At 33.1% G+C, this 6,522-nt stretch overlaps 1 protein-coding gene across 16 annotated transcripts in view; it reads right to left on the bottom strand.

Annotated features, from left to right (window-relative positions):
* The window catches only part of Baz2b (bromodomain adjacent to zinc finger domain 2B), a 354,073-nt gene that overhangs the window by 142,355 nt on the left and 205,196 nt on the right, over window positions 1-6,522 (bottom strand). The window contains exon 1 of one of the 16 annotated variants that reach the window (XM_010606800.3): window positions 3,096-3,162. The exons of the other annotated variants lie outside the window; for them this stretch is intronic. The gene's annotated coding sequence lies outside the window, so the exon portion shown is untranslated. Of the gene's footprint in view, window positions 1-3,095; window positions 3,163-6,522 lie in introns of those variants that run through there. 16 annotated transcript variants of the gene reach the window in all.

The following is a 6,522-nucleotide window of genomic DNA, read 5'->3' as shown; positions in this document are numbered from 1 at the left end:
TGGAAATCAATATGGAGATACCTCAAAGAGCTTGGACTGGAGGTTCCATTTGACCCAGCCATGCCTCTGCTGGGTATCTTTCCAAGAGAACTAAAAGAATCATATCACAGAGAAGTATGTGCACCCATGTTTATAGCGGCACAGTTTGTAATAGCTAAATCTTGGAAACAGCCTATTTGCCCATCCGTTGGAAACTGGATAAAGAAGTTGTGGTTTTTCTATAAAATAGAATATTACTCAGCCATAAAGAATGAGAAAATAGATTCATTCATAGGAAAATGGATACATATTGAAGATATATTCCTAAGTGAAATAAATAAGTCACACATGTGTAAATACCGAATAGTTTCCCTGGTGTGAATAATCTGCAACAATGCATAAGATCCTAATAAGATTACTGGCATTTAGAAATGGGAAGAAAGGAGCTAAAGGTGTAGGGAAGGTGGGATGGGTAGGGGAAGAGTAAAAAGGGAAAAGAAAAAAATGTGAGAGAATGAAAAGATGAAAATAAAGTGTTTGTAGATGGGGAGAGGAGGAGGGGGTGAAGGGAGGGCAGAGGTAAGGGGAAAAAATGAGAATCAAGACTTGTCATGTAGAGGTACATGATCCCAACAATGAATGTAACTGTACTGTATCCCTAAAATGTACCAATAAACTCAATTAAAGCTGGAAAAAAAAAGTAAAAGTACATGAATGTATAAACAATAATGAAATGAAATACACCCAAATATTTCATATTACATAAAATATTACTACTAGTCATCTTATAATGGTGAAATTATGAATAACATGAATTTCTTATACTTTTCAGTTGATTTTAATTTTTTATGTTAAAAATTATTATAGGAAATTAAATACACTCATTTGCTACTTAAAAAGAGGAAAACAACTTCAAAATTTAAATTTGCCATAGGAAAAATCCTGATGACAGGATAATCAATAACCAAATAAAATCTGTCCTTGAAAATACTTTAGGAAGATGACTCATAATTATTTGTTGAGGATGGTTCAAAAGAGATGAATTAGTCACAGTCTCTGGAGCTTCACTTCCAGTTATCAACAACAAAAAGAATCACAAATACAAATGGCACTAAAAAGAAATAATTTTTCACTAAAAACCTATGTATATGGAGAACTGATGTGTTATCAGCTTAGATCTGCTTATTGTTCACTAATCAAAGGCAAGATCAAATAAAAAAGCCAATTTCTTCCCAACTATACTTTCCCCCTAACAATTAATGGAAAGGTTGCTAAACTATGGATAGATTCTTTTTCCTTGATTCTGAATATGTAATATGAATCAGTTGCTGATTATTGAAGTAATCATGAGCACACTTGAAATATGTGCCAAAACATAAAGGCTCAGAAGGGGAGGGGAAAGGAAATAAGGAAAAAGAAAAAAAAATGTGAAAAAAGGAAAAATTGGAAACAAAGTTTTTGTAAATGGGGAAGGGTGAAGGGGCTGAAGGGAAGGCAGGGGTATGGGGAAAAAATAAGAAGCAAGACATATTATGTAAATGTACAAGATCCCAGTGATAAATGTAACTGTATTGTTTGCTTTCAATGTACCAATAAATTTAATGGGAAAAAAACAAAACAAAATAAAAAAACATAAAGGCTCGGTAATGAAAAAGAATATACAAAGAACTGGGTTGGAGATGTAGCTCAGTGATAGAGTGCTTGCCTAGTGTTGGGTTCAATTATGAGAACCACTGAAAAAAGAAATAACCACATTAAAGAAAAGGAAAACTCACTGAGTGGACTCAATAGCAAAATGAAATGAAAATAAATTAATAGAAACTATCCAATATGAACAACACAGAAAATAAACACTGATAACAATAACTTAAGGGATGAGTCAATAACAAAACATTTATGCCAAATGGAGCCTTCAAAAAAAGAGGATAAAAGGTGTGCTACTGAAAAACTGAATAATAGTGGCTGAACACTTTCTATTTTTGGTTTAAGACTTAAAAACCATAGATGCCAGAAGGTGAGTAAACTTCAAACTGAATAAACTAAAAAAATTTAATTCTAGAGAAAAATGGACAATTTTCAACTAATTATGACAGATTTAACAAAAGATTAAAGTTTTGTCTTTAAGGAAAAGAGTTATTACCTCTTGGGAAAGAACCAGGGAAATACAAATTCATTTCCTGAAACTAAGCTAAAATTTAGAATTGCACAATATTATTTATTTCCTTTCTTTTTTTAAAAAAGTGAATGTCAGAAGCTCACTTCCTAGAATGTTAATGATATAGGAGGTAAGGCGTGGCAAAGGTGGCTGGAGAAATAGGCAGAACCAGTCAATTATTGCAGGACCCCAAGGCAGAGCCAGACGTTTCTCAGGAACTGGTAGGTAGAACAAGGCGCCAGCTCCCAGGTGTGTGGACTTCATAAAGAAGACCGGATGCTGCGAGGAATTTGCTGTCCTAGCTCCTCACGGTACCTGCCCTCCATCTCCTCGATGCACTTTTATTTTTACTTTTTATTCTTTTCTCTCTTTGTTTGGCCCAAGTTTGCCCTGCAGAGCTAGTTTTTCCCTTACTCTTTCTGCCCTCATTTTCAAATACACTTTTGGCACCTTTTCGGCGTGCCTCATCCCATTTTTTGTTTGTGACAAAAAGGACCGGGAATACTTCTGTTTGGTGAGCCATTTTAAAAGGAACTACTACCTGACACATCAATGTTTTTCTAAACTGATTACAAAATTTTACAAATTCCAGGATTTAAAATAATGTATTGCAAAATCTCTATTTTAGGTGGTTCTGAATACTAAATTTACCTACAGATAAGAATTAACTGAGAAAATGTGGATCAAAACATAAAAAATATATAGCTGCAATGTGGTAGTCAAATGTACATTTGTTACACTTTTCAATCCAAGCCATAAGCAGTCCAATTATTTTATACAAAATTGTATATACAGTAGTCCAAAATAGCAATAGAATATGCCCAAATTCCTGGAAGGTTACCGGCCTACATGTGAATTATTTGACCTAAATCAAATTTTATCACAGTTTCTCTAATGCCTATTACAGATGTCTGCTGCTATAGATAGCTATCATTAGCATCCTAATTCATTTTCTTCTTACCTCACCCGTTATCTAAGTGTTCCTTGTCTCCCATAAACTAATCCTCTAAACAATTCACTGTGATGACACATACGCTTCCACCCTTCCCCATAGTAACAACAGAATTCAACACAAACTCTTTAGCCTGATCTTATGGACTTTCTCACTTCTCAAAGCTTGTTTTATGGTTGTTTTGATACTTTGTTTCAGAGATAGGGATTGAACCCATAGCTTTACCTTGGCACATAATAGTTTATTTTATTTGTTTGTTTGTGTTATTCATTTATTTATTAAATAAGATCTTGCTATGTAGTTCAGGCTGTCCTTAAACTCACTAGAAAGCCCAGCCTGGCCTGGAACTCATGGCCAGCTTTTTACCTCAGCCTCCCTAGTGCTGGGATTACCACCACACCCAGCTTATCATCTGTTTTTTTCACTACAGTTTCCCAAATCCTTGTCTCAATTCCTGTTTTTGTATTCTCCTTCACAATGTTTTTCAACCCTCTTCACATCCACATACCAAATTCCCTCTGTCCTTCAAACCTAGGCCAAAATGCCAGCCCATGAAGGTTTATCTGATTATCCAAACTGAAAGTTTTGGTCCCAAACACTTACCACAGTTACTACTAACAATTTAAAGTCAAAGTTTCAAAATTTACCTTTAAAAAGTATTTTATCAGTGCTTATTTCACTGAACTTTAATTTTATTTACAATTGTGAAATTGTATAAATATGTCTGACAATCTGTAAGCTTACAGGATATAAATCATGTTTGTAGTATCTGACATTTCCCACAGAGCCTTCTTTGTCCAAAATAGTTGCTTACTAAATAATTGTTGAATAAATGGAAAGGTGTGTATTCATTATTTTCTTGCCTTAAAACATCATAAGAAAACAAAAATGTGGCAAGAAAAACAGCAATACTTTATCAGGTTGTAAATTAATGGAGTTAGTATTCTATCAAATCTAAGAATAATCAGATTTTACACTTCAAAGAAAATAATTCAATAAAAACACTTGTGCTGCATTCTTTAAGTACACAGGTCATATCAATACTTTCAATTTAAACTCAGAACTACAGGATATTTACTGTATCATATCAGTTTTTATATTCCTAGTCCCTGCCTTTAACTCGTCAAAGATCTCAGTTCTTGATCCTCTAAGTACTCAACATAGTTTTACTCCTTTGATTTAGTATACAACCAGTAGCCTCAGAATAACAACAGTAACAGTAACACAACAAACAGGATTTTTTTCACGGAATATAGTCCACCAGGAATATACAATCAAATTGCAATATATATAAGTCATTTCAACCTGGGTATTGTGGCACATGCTGGTAATCCCAGCTACTCAGGAGGCTAAGGCAGGCTGATTCTGAGTTACAGGGCAGCCTGGGCAACTTAATAAGATCCTGTCTGAAAATAAAAAAGAAAAAGGGGTAGGGAGGTAGCTCAGTAGTGGAACACTCACCTAGCATCCTGGGTTCAATGCCCTGTAGCACGCAAAAAATTATTTTAAGTAGATTTTCAATGTATGGCAGGCCTTCAACAATATGCAAATTCACATCCACTCATTAAATTATATAACCATATTTATGGATAGCATTCTACTAGATAGTAAAGAATTTTAATAAATCAAAAATCAATGTATCAAAAGCCAGATATATATATATATATATATCTGGAATGTCCAATAGGGGTAACCATTAAAATATGTATAAAATGTAACTAAAACTGAGTAAAATGTAAAGATCAAACTAGATATATATTTCAAGTGTGCAACAGCTATTACACCATTATTCTAGAAAATTTTATTTTATAGTACTGATCTAAATGATAATACTATTTAATACTATTCTCCCAGACACTGCAGTCATGCTTAGCGAGGAAGCCTCTTACATATTGAGTAGCTAGAGTGTTAATATTGTTAAAGTATGAATTGCAGGCTTTAGGGCAGATATGGCATCATTTAAGTACAAAAATGATCTGAGTCAGCAGTTCTGTCTATGAAGAAACTGAAACTATTATCATACTGTATGTTTTCTTCACTGAGTATATTTACCTTACCATTACCAATGTATTGGGAATTCCACTAAATGAACTAGAGATTATTTGAGCTAGGTTTTGCTTATTTATAAACTACTCACTTAGATTACTTAGAAGAAAATCTCAAATAACTTTCATTATACCTTTCATCACTTCTCAAATGTTTCCATCAAAATAGAACAAACATTTTGTTCTATTTACAATGATGTAGTTCCAGTTATTATTGGCAGAAGAAACCATAAACATATACTCTACATTTCAACATATTTAAAGAGAAATAATTTAATAAGGAAAAAGTATTATCACTGAAAAGGAAGAGACACAGGACCTTCCACTATGCTGATGACACTCTGTACAAAAAGAGTCTTCAAGAGTTAAAAGTAGCCAAAGTCTTGGTGTTTCATACTCTTTTATACTAGTAGAACTTACACCAGAATTCCAAAAGAACCTGCTTACTCAATGGGTAAAGCACAGATTAAATAATAGATAGGAAACATTGGCTACTAAACCTAAAATTTTAAGTCCTTTCTAGTTATTGAAATGTTTTGTCCCAGTTGTGACAATGTGTTAAAACTCACGGGTTGTATCCCACTATGTATCAGGAAATCCACACAGTGGAATCACAAAAGAGTAAAATATTCTGGGTCACTGCTAAAATTTTTTAAAAATATTCATCTATTTGGCTTTAATAATGTTTAGTAATGTTTGGCTTTAAAGGGAAGAATGGAAAGATTTAGAAATTCTTAAATCATACCAGCTCTATATTATGATTACTTATAGATGTTATACAAGCAGATGTTTACTACTATATAAACACAAACATACTAATATATATATATATATATATGTCTATATATATATAAACAAGCAACTACTGTACTAGCAGAATCCAAGCTTTTTGTTCATAGTGCCCAACATCTATCATAAATAACTATACAAAATTCTTAGAATTCTTCTAGAGCTAATGGGCATATATTTTTAAACTTTGCAGTCCATGACAAAAAAAGGGGGAATATTTAATTAGCTAGGTAGTTAGGATGTCACTTAAATGCGAGTCTTTTTCTCTATATACTCAGCTTATCAAGGATATATTTTTTAAAGTTATTTTACTCACTATGTGATGTCAATTATACAAAGCTAATCATTTATGAAAACATCAGATGTTCAATTTTTCAGAAAGCATTTATTAAACCTTTCAATATGCCAGGTCCTTGAGATATAATGAATAAGTCATCTCAAGAGTTTATGTAATAGGCTGGGGCAATGGTGGGAAGTTAAGGAAAACTGAATTAAACAGATTCTTACATGCAGGAGATTGAGCTAAATGGCAGTAACTTTGGTACCAGGCACTGAAAAATAGTCTAAATTCAGGAAAGAGGGTGACCTTTTGAAGGGTATAT

The sequence above is a fragment of the Fukomys damarensis genome, unplaced genomic scaffold, assembly GCF_012274545.1.
Source record: "Fukomys damarensis isolate Sample0158 unplaced genomic scaffold, DMR_v1.0_HiC HiC_scaffold_26, whole genome shotgun sequence".
NCBI classification, from domain to species: Eukaryota; Metazoa; Chordata; class Mammalia; order Rodentia; family Bathyergidae; genus Fukomys; species Fukomys damarensis.
This window is presented reverse-complemented; position numbering and strand designations above follow the sequence as displayed.